Raw genomic sequence first — 21,818 nt, 5'->3', positions numbered from 1 at the left:
TTTTCCTACTCCTCAATGTTTTACAATATAAATATGAATGAAAATGCAAAAAAAAATCAATACCAATACTTTACATGAAGTGTAATACAAAAAATATTTGTTTACATCTTCTTTCAAAAAAAATGTAGCTAAGTATAAGAGCTATGCGTTGCACTGAAAAGCAGTACAATAATTCAAGGTTCGTAGCGTATTCATAAAAGATATGCAAAATGTGTGTAGAAGTTAAGGCGGAATAACTACAAACCGATTCCTTAGTAATGATGGAATTATGTTATGAATTTCCAATGTTATATGCATACGTAGCTAGACTAATTATTTATACTCGATTTTAATAAGTTCGACATGAATGTTACACCTTACACCTAATTTAACTATAATTAAAGTTATAAGTGATAGTTGTATCGGTAAAAAATAATCGATATGAGATTGCTGTAAAAGGATTTTTTTTCAACATGGACAACACTCTCACTCTGAGCGGTACACTTGCATACAAGCTCGGTCTTTTTGACTCCGTTCGAAAACGAGATGTGAGAATTGTTGATGATCCCTTGCTTACAGCCGGTATTCACAGTTAAGTTTCCATGGCGATCTTGACTCTCTGTGTCTATTCTATCGCCTGTATCATAAGATGTGTGCCGAGGAACTCGTTGATATGATTTCAACCTCTATTTTCTATCATGCACCGTTTAGCATTACAGGTAGTCATTCCTTATACCGTGGCTGGTGATAGCATGGTAGTGCAGAGTGCGGTACAAAGAAATTTAGTTCCGCGAATTTAGACACTATGGAATAATGTCTCTGCAGAGTTCTTTAAGAGAGGAAAGGAGTTGAGAGCACTATAAGTTCTCGAAAAGAAGAATGGCCGGTATTTGAAGGATCGGAAGCGCTCAAGTGATGCAGCAAATATTGCAAGTATCCATAGGCTACGGTTACTTTTCAACACCAGACCACCGACATGAAAACGTTGCTAAGTTATTCTCATTCCTAATCAAGTCAATGCCAAAGTTCGCCCGCTTAGAAAGCCTGACTAAAGTTAGCGTTGAAGTATCGTCTTACTTCCGAATTTATTTTGCTGTCCGACAAAGCACAGTAGCGTCTAAATATCAAACTCTAAGGATCAAAGGTTAGTTCGAGAAATTTTGATAAGATTAAATATTTAATTCTATCAGAAACTTTTAAGATGGACTGGATATTTTACGATTGACACAATAAAATTATGAACCAAAATAATGTCTTATTTACCACTTGAATAAATGAACGTAAACACATTAAAGCTTAAATATTTTCAGTTCAAACAAATATTTAGTATTTAAAAAGTAAAAAAAAAATACTTAAATTTTCAAAAAGTAAATATAATAATTTTACAAATCAGTTATGTTTAGAAATATAAGATCATTATTGAAGTGTGAAATCCCACTCTATATAATGGATCCTAACCTAAATGTGATTTGTTCACCGACTTGAATTTTGTTCGATCGTAACATTATAAATGCACATAATTAAAATACTCTATCTTATGATAATAATCTTGTAACCGCTTATTTTTCTAATAAATATGTGAAAAAGGAGTTATAATAGTGGAGTGGTAGACGTCACTCTAAGCCATTTCTAAATCCAATTTTCTAGTTGAAAATATCATATCTGATAAAACTGATATTCACCTTTTTTTAAAAATATTGATTTTAAAGTCGACTAATATTTTAAAATTATGTAGATATTATTTTGAGTTTTAAAATCGTGATTATAATTATAAGTTTTAGTTTATGATTGTTTGCAGTCAAAAAGGCTGTTCTTTATCACGATTTTTAAAAAGTGTCTGGCGTTTTGGATTATTTAATGAATTTCTATTCAGGTATGTGCGTCCGAATAACTTTACTATATACGCATCAATAAATCTCAGATATCAAACATGACAAAAAACGCGATTTCACAAATAGTCTAATACTTTCAAGGCCGTTAACTTTTCAAAATCCTTGCCATTCTTCATTAAAGCTGCAATCACTTTTATTGATACTTCTTTTTAAATTATGAATCACATAATATAAATGTATAGTTTCAATTAAAATGCATCCTATCACAAGACGAGACTGGGAAGCCATTTTCTTATTTTCTGCCAATTTGTCGTAATGTCATTGACATGCAATTTCATTGGAACAGTTGAAATGAAGGATGGAAATAAAAGACATGAAATAAAATTCATTTTCCTACATTTTATATAATATGTATAAATATGTTTTAGTATACAGATTCAATTAAAATATCTTGATCACACACAGCATATAAATTGATATTCAATAAATAGTTCTACTTCATTAGCGAAATATCTTTCCTATTTATTAATCACGTTTTAAAACATAACAATTGACGTTAATTATATTTCATGAAATAAAAAAAAATATGTATAATTTCGTTAAACATGTTTTATTAAAACAAAAGTATTAATGAAAGTTCATGGCAATGCAATCTATTTTAATAACATCGTTTTCAATGGCCGTGCTTTGGCCAAAACGCTATAATAATTGAACTTTATGTTGTCAATAGAGTTGAAATGGGTTCGTCTGTTTCAATCTCTAATTACATTATATGATTTAAATAAAGCGTAGAATTTGTGACATTTCTTATTTGTTTGAACGGCTGATCTGTGAACTCTTGATGAAATAATAGTTTATAAAATAAATTGGTTTCGTAAGATAGAAGCTACGATTAAATTTATAAATTTCAAATACCGTTTTTCGTCGAAACGATTATAAAAATAGTGTTAGTTTTGATATTTATATTATAAAACTTTATAAAATTTCGATAAAATTGTAACGTAATTTTGAGTTATTTTTAATACATTTTATTGGAAATCTGTCTATGTTTAATATATAAAACTGTTTAGTATTTGCCACTCTATTATAATATTATTATTATTATTATTTATTATAAGACCCAAATAACATAAAAACTAACTTAAACATTATTAATTTAACAAGGTTTAATATAGTTACTTATAGGTTTATTCGTTAACGGTTTATAACTGGCCATTGTATTTACATTTCCATTTCCACATCATTTAGTAAACATTTTAAAATTTCGAACATCTCTCAAAAACTTATAAATAACCAAAGTAACTGACTAAATTTCCTTTGAAATCATAATATTTAAAAGAATTTAAACTCCGCATCTAAAAAGATAACACCTCTTGAAATTGAAAAAGGACAGTTTTATACCGCCCTACATTAATTTACTTCCAAATGCAACAATAACCAAATAATAAAAATTTCATACAACCTCATTACATGGAGATTTGTATGAAAAAGTAAATCTCCTCCTATAATTACTAATTACAAAATTTTAACACTATCGATCTAAGCAATACGTTGAATTCAGGCAATATACATTTAAATTTTAAATTCAAATAGGTTAAATAGAAATAAAAATTCAACGATACATACAGGATATGAAACTGCATCCTCCGGGATACCTCGTTAGTTTCAATTCAGAAATTAAGACAAACATCGTCCCCTTTATATTCATATAATGTCCTTAAATATACAGATTGTTAAAACGCAATTTAAGTAAAAGGGTCATTGCAGCGGTTTTCATTTTTTATCTAAGGTAACGTTACTTTTACAATCGTGTCAATAGCGGAACAACAAAGAGGCTTTACTATCGTGTCAGAAATGGAAATAAAATCTCAATTGCATATGTCTTTAATACATTTAACAGCATCCGGGCGATCAGCTTTGTTCTTGTGAAGACGTTTGCAGAATTATAGTGGCTACTTATTAAAAGTAATACTAATATATAAGCTGTCCCACCAATCCAAAGTTCAAATAGTCTAATTGACTTTGTGTTACCCTCCAATGATAGTTCTATACAACAAACTCTACAATAATTATAGTGATAATCCTTGTAACAATATTGACCCTTTATTTCAATACCATGACGTATAAACGCATCATTAATTGAATAAACAAACGTAATTGGTAACGCAATTGCAATTATAATTAAACCGTTTTGAACGAAAACAATTAACACCGTGACGCAATTGCTCCTACCGGTTAATTCGGTAATAATTTGAGATTAATCCGTTAAAGTATACATATTCATACAGAAATTTAAAAAAGAAGCTAATATTGTAAATATTTTACATTAATAGAAAAGTATTAAACTATATGATATCATAGATGTTATTAATGTGTAAAAAATTTTATAACAAAAACATTTAAATTGAACAACGAACACTTAAAAGCAACTCACCTGCTTGAACTGTTTTAAATACTTTCTCTCCACTTCAAGGCATGTTGTATTACAATGTATCTATTGATTTTCTATTGTCACCCGTTTTAATAAACTGTCAATATATCTGTTTCCCTTTACTTGTAAAACTACATTAAACTTAACTTAATAGTTATAAAAAATTATTAAACAACATACACTACTATATTTCATAATATTTTTAACACATGCACAGTTGTATTGTTTAAAGTCTTCCACGTAATATACAAATTTAATGTATGTAAGTATGATAATTACAATTCTGGTAAGAACGTAACCCATATTGTATTATACTTTGACCTTACACCAAGTAGCTAGTAAAGATACAGCTTACGCTTACAATGAAAAGGCTGCGGCAAAGATAAGGGTTATAAAATATGTATTAAATTCACGTAACACGCTGGAAGTGCTCTGCATATATTTACAGAATAACAATATAAATAATATTATAAAGCAAAAACATTTGCTTGATGAGTTTTTTTTTATAAATAAATTAAATAAATTAAGAAAATTTCGATTGTTAAAAATGTGTCATGTATATTGTCCATCAAATAAGCCCGCATCTCATTAGTGTAGACAAAGGCTACTAATTGCCACACTTAAGCACCTCTTCTTTTTAACCACATTCAACTACCTCGTGGTCTGCATCACTTCAAAGTTTAGCAAACCTAACCCTTCTAGAAATATTGACACAATCGTATTAAACTTCATCAAATATAGTATTGTCTATTGATACGTTTCCCTTTTTGTAAGACATCTTTTAAAAAAACACACACTTAAACCAAAAATTGTAGGCAATGACTTACCATTTTGCCTACGATAAGGATAAAAGTGGTCTAAATAGTATAAAACAGCGCTGAGTAAAGAACAGTTGATGGAAACAGAGATCTGAACATTGTTCTTGCTATTTTTAACATTTTTAAACTAAGATGAGAGATTGCATATTTTCCTCTTTTTATTATAACAATACAATACCATTACAAAACTATAAAAACAAAACTCAACGAACTGTTTCCAAAAAAAATCCCTTTCTAAAACACATTTTATTTCTATTTTCAGGATTACTATATATGTATATGATTATATGTATAATTTTGTTGATTAATAAGTTCATCGTAAGCGTTGCTTACTATATAAAGAAACGATGGAAGACGGTTCGTTTTAAATACATTTTTATTTCCCTAATTGTAGTTGATATATGATATTAATTTAGAGGAAATAAAATTAATTAATGATAAGTCACGTTTAAAAGTTTTTCATAAATAAGTCTTTAAGTAGGTCCTATTTTCCGAGAAACTATCCCTTTGTGTGCGCCAATATGCGGTAATAAAAAGACGCTTGCCACAGTCACCTATATATAAGGGTATACCATCGTTCAGATGAGTAACTAGAATATGAATAATAAAGGATACAGAATTATCAGACGAGCCGATTAAAATTAGGTGTAAACAGTACCAAAGAGCCCTTGAAGAATTATAACTAACTGTATGAGGACAAGCTGCTCTTTAAATTCTCATATTGAGTAATAAAATAATATCCTTATTTATCTATCTATATACAATATCATGTGCCAATAATAAATAAAGACGAAAATAGTATTTTAATTAAAATTTATATATTTGAAGTCTGTTGTTGACACATAAATGAAACAGTATTAAATTGCCACCCTTTTTCATTTGTAACTACATTGTAAATATTCAACTGATGTTACGGAGCAAGTCGTAAAAATAATATCAGAATAAAAACGACCTAGTGCCTACTGATCCCTTATAAAACATAACCGATAAATCATATTAAGTAAGTCTCGGCAACCCATGTTTTATGTCTTTTAAATACGGTTATACGGGCTCGGCATACTTTGTCAGAAGATAACAAAGAAATGTCATACAAATCTTTAAATTAACATCACATATTCTTTTTATGAAGTTATTCAAAATTGTAACGAAAAATCTTTGTTTTTAAACAATATGTATTAGAGGAAGTAAAATTTGAATTTTGTTTCTTGAAAGCAAATAATAGAAAAGATGTACATTATAAAAATATCTAAAATATTTTAATATATAACTAGAAGTATTTTAAAAAGCAGTGTCAGATATTAAAAATACTTGCAATATTTTTCTGAAGTTTCTATATTATATAAGAAGCTCTCTTACAAAATAAGTAAAGACAACCCTTAAGTGTGCTAACAGTATTTTTTAAAATCATATAAAGAAGCATTGTATAACCTATGATTCTTAAATATAACATTAAGACATGTGCTGTTAATTAAATAGAATATTCGTATTCATTTATCAAATTAAAAATTTTCTTTTCTACCCTGTCGTATGCTGCACACAGTAAAATAGAAAAAAAGACTGTAAGATAGAACATGTAGAAATTGTTGCTATACAAGTTCAAAAATATAAATGTATTGATTACATACGTGACGACTTCATACAAACAATAAGGAATACAGTTAGAACAAAATAATCTATAACATTTGTTAAATTAACGAAATGTACTTAAAAGAAATATTTAATTTACAAACTAATATCGTTCGGATGTTATTTATTAAGTTTATCAAAAACAAACATTGCTTTTATAAATCTTACGTGACTTCAATCGGTTATTGTAAGTTTGAATCGTCACAGCACATAAGAAGCGTTGCCAGATTTATAATGATAACATAAGCATGTAAGAAATTGATTTATGATAAATTAAATTAACATAAGACATAATATTCACTACGAATTAACATCATTATTCTGGAATAAATAATAATATGGGTATGATTGAGTATAAATCACTTTATGTTTCAGTAATATTAGAATTTTATGAATAATTTACAATTAAATCAAAACAACCATTCATTCACAATAACAACCATCTTACAATCTTTTGATCTAAGAAAAATACATTAATTTATTTCATTAAGTAAACTATTTTCTAATTAAAATATAAGTGTGAAAAAATGCGTTGTCAAGGTCGCAAACGAAATACTATTCTTGTACGTAAAGTCACTTTACTGAACATTTTATTAATGTTTGTATATATAACCACAGTCACGAATTTAAGCCGCCCGTGTTCACATAACCAAGTAATCTCAGCGTCTCTTGAATGACCTACAAATTTCCAATCTAAACATGACGTATCAAAGTAATTCATAAAATAGAAATAGATCAATATATTTATGATAATTATGCAAACACTAAATAACGATAATTATTACGTACGAGTATATAAATAAAATGATTCTATATGAAAAGATGATATTGTCATATTTATATATAATTGTAGAGAGATTTGTTTGATAGTCGGACTTTTAAGTATTAATATATGTATAAAAAAACGCTAACCATTGAAACTTTCTTTTTTACAACAAAGAACAAAAAAATAATAAAATAAATTACGCTATGGAAAAGTTCAAGAATCAGCTAGGAATTTAAATTACATTATTTTATGCTATTCTTGAAATGAATATTATTTCTTTATAAACTTTATCATTCCAAGCAGTTAGTTAACTGTGATACTAGTGATAAATTTCCATGCTTTTTCTTTTAAAGTAAACTTATGTATAATATACTTCAAACTGTAGAAAACATCCCATCTTTTTGAACGTGAAATACATAATTAATTCTCCGGATATTTTAACAATATGCTCTAACAACGGTTAACCATTTTCTTTGAGTTAAAATCTTTGCATCATGACGACCGTACACCGCAATGGAAATGAAATGTGTGTGGCTTCATTGCAATTCTCTTTTATTTTAAAATATTTTCAAAGTATTTAAGTTACTCGCTCTGGAAACATATTTATTATTGTATGAGTTTTTGTAGCCATATGCTGAGATTAACTCACTTTTAAACGTTACATTTTTTCATTATCTCAAAAAGTACAGTCCAGGTATGTAATTTATATGCAATTTTATTAATTTATCTAAATTCTAAAGTCCTTTAATCAAAGCTTTTAACAGTTAGAAGTAAACATTTTTGAGAAATATTATCACAGTTTACCTTCTGTCGTTAACAGCTCTTACAAATTTTGTATCTTATTATTGTATTAATCCGAAAAAACACAATGAACACAAGAACATTTAGTAACCATTATAACAAAGAACATGTTCTGTGTTTTAAAACTTCATAATAAGAATAAAAAATATGGTCCCAAAGAACCTAATTAACGCTGCTTCTGAATTTGAGACCACCACGAAGCATCAACATTAATTATGACTGCATGGCCTTTTACTTGGAGTTCCTTACATATTCCATTAAAGAATACACTCATAGGCCGAGGACTAAAACGTAGAAATGGAATATGACATTACGACGAATTATATAATATATAAGAAAATGTATTTAATAACGCATCGTTTAATTGAAATTCAATAGCAAGTAAGTAATAATTTACTATAATAAAAGTAATGAATAATTAATTCAAAATAAATGAAACTAATATTTTTCGGATTACTAGGCAGGCGTAATTTATTATTTTAAAAGCTAAATACTCCCTGCCCGTCTGCCCGGGATCACGATTGCTTCAAAGTAAACGAAAAGTCAGGAGTATGTAGATTTTTAAAATAATAAAATACGCGTAATAATCCCAAAAATATTTGTTTCATTTAAATGAATACTCGAGACAGTCTTTGATCTCATAACATCAAAATAAAATAGCATATATATATTTTCTTGATTTAGAATTTCGTGATTTCGTTGTTCCAAAGGCTAGATCTTAATATTTGAAAATTATTTAAGCTTAATATGTAAGTTATCTCTATAAAAAAGTTAGTCATAAATAATGTTAAACGTATCCCGTTTTTGATTAAACCCTTCAGGATAATTTAGGTCCACTTACGAAATAAGGAGTAATTTTCTAGTGCCCACTTTTTTTTATGTTAAACAGGAAAAATGTATTTATATATATATACAGTATATACAGTATAGGTGGGTTAAGATACAGCATAAACTTTACAAAACCTTTCTCTCCTTTTGGACTTTATTGCAGTTTAATAGCCTGTAATAAAATTTTATTTTGCACGATGCTATTTAAAATGAGTTCAAAACTGAATTGAGATTGAAAGTCTTTTTCCAGATAAATGCTTATCTCTGTAGCGAAATGTCTGCTTTAAATAATTATCGCTTCCCTAATAGATTCAGCCAAGCCCGTAATGTTTCAGCTTAAGCTGCGAAACGACCGGATATAAAATGCATTATGTTTACAGCCATGTTTGTAAATTTTAATAACCCATTAGTACCGTAATATACACAAAATATATTGTTAAGAATAATATTCATACAAGATGTACAAAATGCTTTGTTGTTACTTTAATTGTTTTGACTATTTAAAAACTTAAATGTGATTAACTTTTGGAATTATTCTGACTAGTTTTAACACATAAACCTTAGCAAAATTTTCTTGACAACTAAAAATCCTCATTTACTTCTTAAATAAAGCTCTAAGCTGAATAACGCATATTTAACTTTGTTTCGGGTTAGAACAACAACAGATACCACTCCCCACCAAGTAAATTTCTGGCTTTAATAATGTATAAAATACATACTAATTGAAGGAATTAATTTGACAATTAAGCAGTCTTTTTTAATAATATATTATAATATTTTAGTTCATTTAAGAACAAAATAATATACGAAGAAAGTAAAAGCTGAAGATATAATGGAAAAGCCTTTGTAAAAAAAATCAATTGCTGTAACCACGGTAATCTTTTGATGAAAAATGTTCTAATGAATTTTTGTAGAAGAAGATATAATGAAAATATTAAAAGACACTTAAAAATCAAAATGTAATTCATTAAATTACAACAGGAACCTTTTTCAGACGACGTCTTTCCTTATTTTTCTAATCATATTTTGGAATAAAACCTTTTTGTTATTAGGAAAAGTGACAGCTTTATTTTTTAATTTGGAACTGTCTTAAATAAGACCAATTTTTATAGAGTAAAATCTTAAAGTGACTATAGGCGTGATTGTAAATAGATATGGAGAGCATTCAGTAATACAATTAAACCTATCGCTATTCGATGTATCGTATGTAAATTTTTCTGTCCAACGTTTCTTATTAGAAACACACCAGATGTCTTTCCGATACATTCAACTTTACAAGGATTTAAAAGAAAAAAAATATTGACAGACTTTAATGCCACTCAGAGCTATGTTCAAGTTATTGATTCATTTCAACAAAAAATGAGCTTATAAAAGTAATCACTCTTTTCAAGTACGTTTACTTCGTTATATTCGTAAGCCGGTGATTCTTTATTCATTATTCTCCAAGTTCGTATACCTCAAGTTCATCTAATGTTATTCAAATGAGGCAAAAGGGATCCTTTGATTCCTTGGTATCAATTTGTTAGCAAATTGCCTTTGATGAGACACGTTTCAAGACTTTTGTAGATTAAGAAAATTTTAAATTCATGTCGATGTACATTCAATTTTAAATACACTTATAGTACATAGTGACTTAATTTGTAGTATGGATGTTTTTATATTGCAATGATGTTAATTTTAATGTTAAGTTACATTTGACCTTAAGTTGTCACTAATGCAATGTTGAGGTTTTGATTGGGACATATTTCTCTGTTCTTTTTATTAGCTTTTTATTAGCTTCACATGTATGTTTGTTTGTATGTTTGTAACCGACTTCTTTGGGCGCTATTTTGACCCACTTTAAATGGCCAGATTTCGTTCAAACTTTGTAGATTTATCGAGGACCGATGACAATACACAAATTTGATAAAATTATTCCATTTTTCAATTTGCAAAATATGATTTTTGTTAATTTATATAATTTTCATCTATAGTCGATAAGGTAAGAAACTTAATTCAAATAAAAAAAAAACAAAGGGTGCTTTTTAAGATATTATCGAAATGATAATCACTCTACTCATATCTTTTAATAATATATTTATATATAACAATTGACACCATGCATCCCACGCTTTTTTTTAAATAAAATTTAACACGATTTTCTAAATTTAAGTTTATTAAAACTTATTTTCTATTTTTTAGTTCGGTTTTCTATAAAAAGCGTGCTTTTTAGTTTTTTTTTTAACTATTATTTATTTAATGAAGGCATTTATTTTAAAAATTAATTTTAAACGATTGCTCCTTTTATCATAAAAATAATTCGGCAATCAATGCATAATATATTTGAAGATTTGAACTGCAAGATATTATAAAAGGCAAGAAATAAGATTGTGTTAATCGTTTGTTATTTTGGCCACAGATTAATAAAAGCTTTACATTACCCCACTTATTATACAAGAGACAAAATTTAAACTATCGACCCACATAAAATATTCAATTAGTCTCAAGTAAAAGTGTCCACAAGGGTCAATTTAATATCCTTTTCATTCTTTATTTGTACATCTTCATCAAATTAAGGAACACAGAACCTTTTAAGGTTGTTTTTCAAAATTTTCTCTTGAAGCTATTAATTAAAAAAAAACCTCTTCATAGTTTATTAGTATAAAAACATAATAAACTTAATTTTATACAAACAATAAATTCAATTTAATTGACTCTATTATTTTTTTGTAATTTACATCCCATAAAATATAGTAGACGGAAAACTATTTCGCAATGTTATAAGTAGAAATTGGACATTGGACAATTATTTTGCCTTTACTTTATGGTTTTATTGATGTTTATTGCCTTTATATGATGGCCAAATAACTGAAAATAAAGGGTAATTATTAATTAAGGGTAGTAATTAATTATTTTCACCTTGCTTACTCGTCTACTCCAGTTAAGTTAAGTTTTTAATATTAAAATTGGGTGGTTATTAACTTAGTGTGATGTAATTATTTTTTTGGTAATTAAATCGGTATGAAAAATCTGCTTATCAAAAAAAAACAACTCATAGTATCCTATCAATAAACTCTGCATTAAAAAAATGGTAAATTTAATTGAAACTTTGTATTTTAAGAATGAAAAAAGGACGAATTCTTCTTAATTTATAGATGGATCACAAACAAAAAACCTTTTCAATCGAATTTAATCTAATTATAATTATACCTAATTACAACAATTTCAGTAAAAAAAAATTATACACACAGCCGATAAATAACATGATTATCTTTCTTTTTCTCTTAAGTAAAGGCATTTTTTACATCTTATATATATATACATACTTGCAGGAATTGTATTTCTGACGGTGTGCTTACAACGCGACGTTTTAGGAATTCTTACATAAAAATCTTAAAATGTTAATCTCTAGAACTGTAATATGTAAAGTCATATCTTCATAAAAGAACGGCTTAATTTTGCAATATCATGATTTGGAAACATTTACTTAAAGATTCATGTCAATTCAATCACACACATTACTTTAATGATGTTAAGGAATTAGTAGTACTTAATATTTCTCAAATTAGATTTTACAAAATGCCCTTACGTAATTCATAGCCCCATTATAGTTAAATGCATAAAACATTAATGCAGAAGACATAAATTTAAAGCGTGGCTAACGATACTGAAGAACTTCTTGTAATAAGACTAATTATAATTTAAACGCTCTTCTACGGAAAGTGTTATTTTGTATCTTAAGTATTTTTTTTTTTATTTTCGTCTTAAAAACATTACAGAATTATAATTACAAATTATTTTTATGACAAATAGCATTAAAAAAAAATTATAAAACTTTTTGGAATTATTTCAATAAAAACTTTTCTTATATTTATAAATAATAATAAACTAAGCAACATTTTGAATGTTCTGAAACATTCGTATTACCTTATCTCCATAGAACATTTTCTGCGGTTGACTTTCGCTTTCCTATTTCAACGGAATAATTTATCCGAAGCTTCGGGACCGCGTAGTATAAGAGTAACGAAGATCCAAGTAGTATTTATTGCATTCAAATCCACGGTAATAAATTCATTCGAAATGACATGTTCAATTTACTAAAATACTTTTATAATTGTTTTATAAATACCATTTATTCTTGTATATTTATAATTAAATTATAATATGACGTATTGAAACCCTGATATCAAAGTAAAATTAGAAAATTTCTAAATCTATAGATCTGGTCAATACTAAAAGTTCTATAGTTAAACTTTCACTTCCGGTTACTTATAAATGTAAGTAAATCGAAGACTTATTAAAATTTTCTTTTATATCATTGACTTTATTGGGACTTTATAGTCCTAATTTTTACAAAAAAAATTATAAACCGAGCCTATAGCCACAAAATATTCTAAAACTAATAAATAAACGTAAAACTAATTTCATTATAAGGTGATAAAGCTTGGAGAGGGACATATGTGATTTACTTTTGGGCACAATATCGAAATCCGATGCGAACAGATAACAAAAAAAAAAAAGTTATTACAACCTCTTTTGAATATATAATAGTTTTTGGAACTAAAATAATAAAAACATAATAATGATTTTGACATGGTCCTATCATGAATATGATCTTTAATTAATTCGGGCTATATTCTATTATTATCCCTTCAATGTAAATTAAGTGTCATTGCATATTATATAATATCTTTGTTTCCAATGTATGGACCATTTGACTGTGACTAGAATTGACATTTTGGGATGAGAATCCTATAAAAGGTCTACTGCATTTGGCGTCCTTAATAGTGGTACCATTACAAAAAATTATGTTAAAAATTTAAGAAGATAGTCTAAGATTCGGGCCAAGGTATCGTATCAAAACTACTCATCGAAAAATTGAGTTTTAATATCTGTGTTAAGTAATTTATAATATTGAAGAATAGCCGTTTGTTAAGTAACATATATTATAGCCCTTTGTAAGGTAAGATATACTAACAAATATAAATGGAGTTGTCAGAAGATGAAATTTTATTTTTCGATTTTAAGAAAGATGTTAAATAAATCTCAGTTTATGAAGTGTAACCATACATCCGACAACCATCTTAGAAAAAAAGGCACACAAAGTTTGTATAATCTATCTGATCAAAAATAAACATCTATAGACTCACGTTTTTATTCACAGCTTTTTCCTTTTTATTATCAAAAATCTGAATATACATTATACCTTTTAAACAAAAAATATAACTTACAGCATTAGAACATTATAATTTAAATGTTGATTGATCTTCATTTACATCTTTACTATTTTGGTTACCGCAACAATAATTATGTACTCTATTTGGAGGATCTATAATGTTTCAATGTTTTTTCACACTAGATACAGCTAAACGTTACCGGTAAAATATAGTTTTATAAAAATAGTTTCTGGAACTGTATGAAAATAAATTAATTCAATGGTTGTTTTCTATATTATACCATTTTCTGAGTTATTATACATTGTTACAGCTTTTCGTAGTCACAAACCGATTACAATTTATGATATTGGGTACGTATGTTGTGTATGAATGTCCCACGCGACGATTTATTATCTGTGAGTTAGCTTAACATGGCCACCTGTACACCATGTTTAGAATATTATTTTTTATATGACGCTTTTCGTTTCCATACAATTTTTTTTTGTGTTAGATTATGGAATTTGTTGATATTAATTTAAGCGTTTAGTGATATATCCTTTTGAGGCAAGAAGATGCACGTCACAACGTTATAAATTTTGTTAGGACACATTATCCTTTGTAACTATGATCTGAATAAAAAAAAATTGTCTTTGATGAACCAACGGTAAATATAATTTAATTATGAAATAATATACAGATACGGCCATGTAACAATTACTTTTTTGATTCCTATAATTTGTTTCAATGGACAAAGTAACTAAGTACGAGTTTTTCTTTGGTATAACTGTTTATTATGTTAAGACACTGACATAATCACAATAGCCATGCTTGATTAGTATTGGTTCCTGAATTTTATAAATTATTTAATATATATTTTTTAAATTCATTATACCTATTTAATGCAGCATTATTTTTCCCTTTGTCTATCATTTAATCGACAGTAATACATTTTATTCATTGTTTGCAATGTTAGAGTTACATTCTACAAGGTAATGTAATAGTCTTTCGATGATAATAAAGTTGAAATTAAAATAAACTACATATAAATTAAAGTAATTTATTTTAGAAATGTAACTTATATTTACTAATATATATTTTTTGGGATTTGGAAAATTTAAATTTGTAAATATTAACATTGTTGTGAGCTTGTTTAAATGTAAACGCTTTTTTAAATCATACATCGTTTAATAATTCAAACACAAGTTGACTTCTGAATGATTATAAGAGTCTAAAAATTCCTTTATAAATAAAGACTTCTTATAACTTCTTCTATATTTACAAGCCCAAATAATCATCGTATAAAACAAAGATCGCAACATAGATTTAAACACTTTTTTTGAATACTATACTAAATGGTTGTACCTCTTTTTAAATGTTACAGTACATTCGTTATAATATCCTAAAATACGGTCTGTTTTTTAAACCGTCTGACGTGATAGGATTAAGAGTGAACAGAGAGCCCTTCATAACGATGATGTCCATCGAAAGGACGATCATAATGATCGTAGACTAAATAATGAGGACCAATTAAATACGAGTTAAATTTAAATTCTGAAAGACGACGAATCGTTTAGTAATAAATTAATCTTCTTAAACAAATAGACTTCAAAAAAGAATTTCTTCATACTTCTATTACTTTTATGTTAGATTTCTTTGTATTGTTTGTTTTACTAGTGAAACGTTTTCCGTATTCAACGGAGAAGAGATTTACAGTGAAAAGTCGTACTAAAGGTACTGTCATAGATAAAATATTAAAAAAAAACAACTCTTCATTACATTCCATCAAAAAATTACATACGGAGCACGAAGACCAAGCATTTGTATATCATTTTAAAGTAAATTTAAATTTTTTTAGGCAATGTTAATGGTTATATATTTTATTTATTTGAAATAAGGCAATTTCAAATGAAGCTCTACGTTGTTTAAGTTGTTCTGAGGCGAATATCTTTAATCTAAGTGGAATGAGATTTTCTGCTTTGTTTTCAATAGTTCGATGTCTTGGAGAAAGTTTATAGTAAATTGTTTTCTTAGCTATCTCAAATCAAATCAATAACTTAAATAAATACCCTTTGTGTTTTTCAATTACTCTTGTTTATTTTGAATAATAGAAAATAGCGATATGAAAAATGGATAATAATCAAAATAAATAAAGGGTTGCTTAAGGTTGCTTAGGTTAACAGTACAAAAAGATCTGAAATAAATTAAATAGATTTGTAAAGAGTTAGAATTTCTTTGCGTTGCTTTTCTTCTCGGATTCATTTAAAAACTAGATAGAATTTCAAAACTTTAGTCAAACCATTGCACAAATCAAAACTCGACTAATCTGTATTGTGTAATGAAAAAAATTTTCAGTGCAGTTTTGACGTAGTTTTAAATGAAGTGTCTGAAATATTGTGTGTGTGTATGTGTGTGTGTGTGTGTGTGTGAATGTGTGTGTATATATGTATGTGTTATAAGAAAATATTATTAAAATTAAGATCGCATTTACTGTAAAGAAAATATATTATTGGTAATTTACTTTTTATAACAAGTATATTATTAACATGATATTTAGAATACAATATACACAATACACAGAATGTTTAGTGAGTCACAATAAAACAACATTTTTAACGAAAAATGTTCAGTGGAAATGAAAAAATTTTTAAAATTTGTACACATAACCCTTGGAAACGTAAAAGAATAATTAAATTATTTATCCATCACCGTGGCTTATTATTCTAGTATATGTATTGTTTACAAATATTATATATTATTTCTAAGACATTATAATCATGGAAGCTATCCCAGTTTGATAGGAAACGATAAAATCTTTTATAGATGATAGGAAAAGACTATGGATTTAACAATCTTTGAATCTAGAGTCAGTTTTACGTCACGGTAAAGGTATTTTCACACTCCACTTACAGATAAAAATAATGTACCTGACATTCTACTTCATGAACTCTTCAGAATTTTCAATGTTATATAAAAAGAGCCGTAAAAGACGGTTTATAATGATATATTTTTTCATAACTTAAGAAGAAGATTACTTATAGGAGTTATATATTATGTAAGTGATGATTTATTTTATATACAAGGATAAGAATCAGTGTCGTTAATTATTCAGACAGGAATAAATTATATAACTTATACAAATGGTTAACTTTTCAATCATTTTGTTTTAATAGGATAATATCTTTGTATGTGCAAAAATTATGATAAAACATTGAAGTAGATTTTGTAGTTTTATGTAGATGCTCCTTTCTTGTTTATTAAATTTAATATGTCAATGTTTTTATTTTAAAAAATCTTGTTAATGGATTATTATAACCAATTGGTAAAAATACCCTTACTACAAAATAAATGCGGTCAACTTATTAAAATTAAATATTGACTCATAGATGTATCGAAATACGTACAAACCACGAGTATTTCAACTACGAGTATTTGAATGAACTAGCTAATACTTTTAAACTCGCTTATAAGAAGAGATGACATTAACTCACTCCGAAATGAACAAAATAAATAATAAATCCTGTTTACCGTTTTGAGCCACATCAAAATTAGTATTTTCGTGACGCTGTCATTTAAGAAAACTTAATCTCCCATCAACCACATGAGCTTGATAGCTGTCTAGAATTAAGATTCCTACGTACTGAGATGTCTTTTACAGCACTCGATAAAAAATAAATATATAATTGCCTCATACCATTATAGCTTTATCATCTATCTGATAGCAGTTTTTTATAATTTATCATTTAGAACCCCACTTGATCACAGAGAATTATGTGATAATTTAAAAAAACATGCAGCAAGGCAAGGCAATCATGTTGTAATTTCTCGGATGTTGATTATGCTAATTTTCATTCCTTAAGCCGGACTGTTATTTTGCAAATTCTTAAGTTGTCTGGAGTCCATTAAACAAAAAGCCTTAAAAGTAAGTCAAGCCGTGCTATTATTTCAAAGATTTCTTAAGCTCTGTTTTCAAGCCAAGAAACTGTGTTTTAGTTCCAGAACTAGAACTTTATTGTTATATACAGGACTATGAGACAGATGATAAATGTGCTAAGGCTGCTGTTAGAGACGAATCCTTGTCACATTTTTCAAACTACATTCTATAATCTGCAATCCTGGCAAAATAATATCTGAATATCAGAATAAAGTAGATAAGCTCCAGGTTTTCCTGTGTTTCCAGGTTTTCCAGGTTTTACTGTAAGTATATTCTATTATACCATATTTATAACGGATCTTCTCAAAAAAATATGCATGACATCGAAGCAATTATCTCAATACGAAAATAGTTTTAATCTTAACAATATATTTTTTGATTACATTTTGTATGCATTTATTAACTATTATTTTTGTGTTTTAAACTTAAAACTAAAACATCCTCTCCAAGTAGCGTCAGTCAAAAATGTATATATTATATAACCGTGTTTTCTCCGTCATGTCATCTCTATTCTACGTGACTTTGGCGTAGAATAATATACGAGTACTGTGCACAGTTTCGCAGGGATGAAAACCATAATTAAAGAAATGAATTGCACATTAAGATAAAATGACATTTCTAAGAATTCACTTAATAAGTTCCGGAGCTTTATTTCTCTTAATTAATACTCCGCCGACTGTAATAAAGCCTAAATACATTTTCGACACGCATCCTGAATAATAATTTATAATAATACATACATTAATGCATTAACATTATTTGTTACTTTAACATAATCTTTTGTTCTCTTCTTTTAATTTTAAGATATAAAATAACAAATTTCAATTGAACAAGTTCCTGCTGTGTTAAAATTTTTTCTACACATGCTATTTTATTAAAGGGAACCTCAGACCATTTTTATTACCATCAAAATTTATTTGTTGTTTTATTTAAAATCTAGTAGTTTTGAAGAAAAGTTATTCGAAATATTTTTTGTACTTAGCTGATAAATTGATTGGACAAACATGAAAATAATAATGTATTAATATATTTCTTAAAATCATAAAAGATAAGTCAAACAAAGAAGATTTTTCTTAAAGCACGAATTAATTTATTAAATTATACTGGTTATTAATAATATATGACTCTCAATCTTTATAAAAATCCGCTTTCCTCTCCTCTGTTAAATAACATAGTGTTATTAAATGAGAATTAATAAAAGTCTCAATATATAAAAGTTCTTATATTCATTCTGTTCATCGGATCAAGTCGAAGAAAGCAACTAAGTTAGAATAATAAAGTTAAAACTATAAAAAGGACAAAAAAATTGAAGAGCAAAAAGAGGGTCCCTCAAATATTAGAACTGGTAGGTTTAATAAATAATTTAATTTAATTTAATTTACTTTTAAAATAATCTAATGGATTACAGAAAAACCCAACAGAAATGAATTACTATATTTATTTAATCCATGGAAATAATTGTCATCAGAAAAAATATAAGTATAGAAGAAAAAGTTTAATACACAATGTTATAACTAATCCACTTTTTGTTCTGTGGCAATATAGCGTAAAAAATTCAAACAGTATCTAGCCTTATATTGTTTTTATAATTTCGCATTTTATTTGCATGAAAAAGTAAATGATTTAATTACGAAAACTCAAGCACCCTAATTAGAACACAAGGCAAGTATAGAAAAATGTATTTTGACGTGACTTTGACGTATACATAGATAAAAAATAATACGTTTACTATAGCTAGTAACATTTTTACTAAACGTAGCATACTAAGCGATTGAATTACGACATTAAGATAATCGTACTTGTGATATTGGTATAATTAAAGCTTTTTGTGACACATCTTAATTGACTACCGCTAAAGGTTAATCAATGTACTGAAGGTGTTTTTGGGTGCAATAATTACTAAAACTTTAAAGACATTTTTTGGTGTAGGTAGATCGAAGAGCTTCAACATCAACATTTTTAATCAAAAACATGTAATTATGCTTCAACGAATCCAACCAAACTATAAAAGAATGGCTTGACCTTTGAAAAAAGTGACTAAGGTATTACGCAGGTTTTTGTGATATAAAATCACTAGATGATCCCGATAGCGGGAATTTATTATCTTATTTGTTTATTCGTAACTTTTGTTCAATGAATATAAAAAATTACAATCTAGTCATAAAAATATAAAAAAAAGTTAACCATGAGTAGGATATTTTATACATGAGGACCCTGAAGAATCAAACGAGTATAATACTTATATCATTAATTCAAACGTAACATACTTTATATTTCGCCAAGTCCTGTCTGCAACATTATACGGATTGTTGAATCCATCAGAAAAGTGATAATCGTCATTATAGCTAAGACAATTCACTATTGAGATTAACATTAGTGTCAGATATCTCTAGAGCGTTTCAACGTGATAGATTTTACACTAACTAATGGGACTTTAAAACCTAATGGAAATCTAAAAGGTTTATTCCATTTTGATTTATCACGGATTTACATTTAAAATAAATGCATATAAAAAAAGAAATAATGAATCGTGATTTATAATAGTTTTAAAGGCACAAAGTACCTAACATTATTTGGCGAATTTTGGGATTGAGTGTAAATTATAAGTATTTGAAATAGCGTATTAAAAGTAAAACAAGTCACAAAGAGTTTATATGTTGGTAGTTAAGTAAATTTTAAAAAGTTTCCTGTATTTTTATAACGGTTGGTTCATTTTGTACATTAAAACTAGTGTTTTCTACCAAGGAACGTTCCAAAGTCGTAATTTAAGTTAATATTTTATTCTTCAGTAGCTTCAGACGCACCGTAAATTAGGGTTCCTGTGGGACCTTATGTTTTATACATGGAATACACTAGAGCTGTTCTCTTAACTTAAATAACTATTAGCTGTTATATAAAAAACAAGTATAGATATATATGTTTATAGTTAATGAATTCTAATCTCAAAATAATCAGTACAATTACATTAATTCACAATAAAAATGGTCGTATGATTCTTTTTTTAAATATTTTTTACTAAAATAAATTACCATAATTTAAAAAACATTGATGAGTTAAGCATGTGAATGATTAAAATATATATATATATATATATTGTCTAAATGGACTTTGAAGTTTTTATATCCGCAAAAAGATCTCTCCGGCGGGGAATCGAACCCCGGTCTCCCGCGTGACAGGCGGGGATACTGACCACTATACTACCGAAGACATGATGTGAGAATATAAATATTAAAACAAAACAGAATCAAATTTATTAATTCATAGGAAGAAATATTTTTTTTTTATTAAAATTTGTTTAAAATGATACATAAGCTTAATTGACTAAATTGATTTCAAAAAAATGTTTTTAATTGTTTGCTAATGTAATGTTAAAATTTATAAAAAAAAAACATAATTAAATTATTTTTTATACTAAGGACTGATATACAACCACGGGTTTTAAAAAGATTGATTCGAAATAAACCAGTGATGTGGAGTCACAAAAAGACAAATTGTTCCTTATAGTAGGAAAATAGTTGTTAAAATCGCTATAGAGGAAGAAATTAAATATTCACCAACTTTTCTTTGCCATACAGCTTAAGTCTACTTATTAAAAAGTAGCTTTCATTATACTCTTAAATTTCAAGTTTAATTCTTTCCGTTCCATCACAGTCTCATTCTTCCTCAACCTA

At 27.2% G+C, this 21,818-nt stretch overlaps 1 non-coding gene across 1 annotated transcript; it reads right to left on the bottom strand.

Annotated features, from left to right (window-relative positions):
• Positions 1 to 21,282: 21,282 nt before the first annotated feature.
• On the bottom strand, positions 21,283 to 21,354 carry Trnad-guc (transfer RNA aspartic acid (anticodon GUC)). The gene has a single exon. It is a non-coding gene; the product is annotated as a tRNA-Asp (tRNA).
• Positions 21,355 to 21,818: the final 464 nt, after the last annotated feature.

The sequence above is a fragment of the Danaus plexippus genome, chromosome 8, assembly GCF_018135715.1.
Source record: "Danaus plexippus chromosome 8, MEX_DaPlex, whole genome shotgun sequence".
In the NCBI taxonomy this organism is placed as follows: Eukaryota; Metazoa; Arthropoda; class Insecta; order Lepidoptera; family Nymphalidae; genus Danaus; species Danaus plexippus.
Note: the sequence above shows the minus strand (reverse complement) of the source record. Positions and strands in the feature narration are given on the sequence as shown.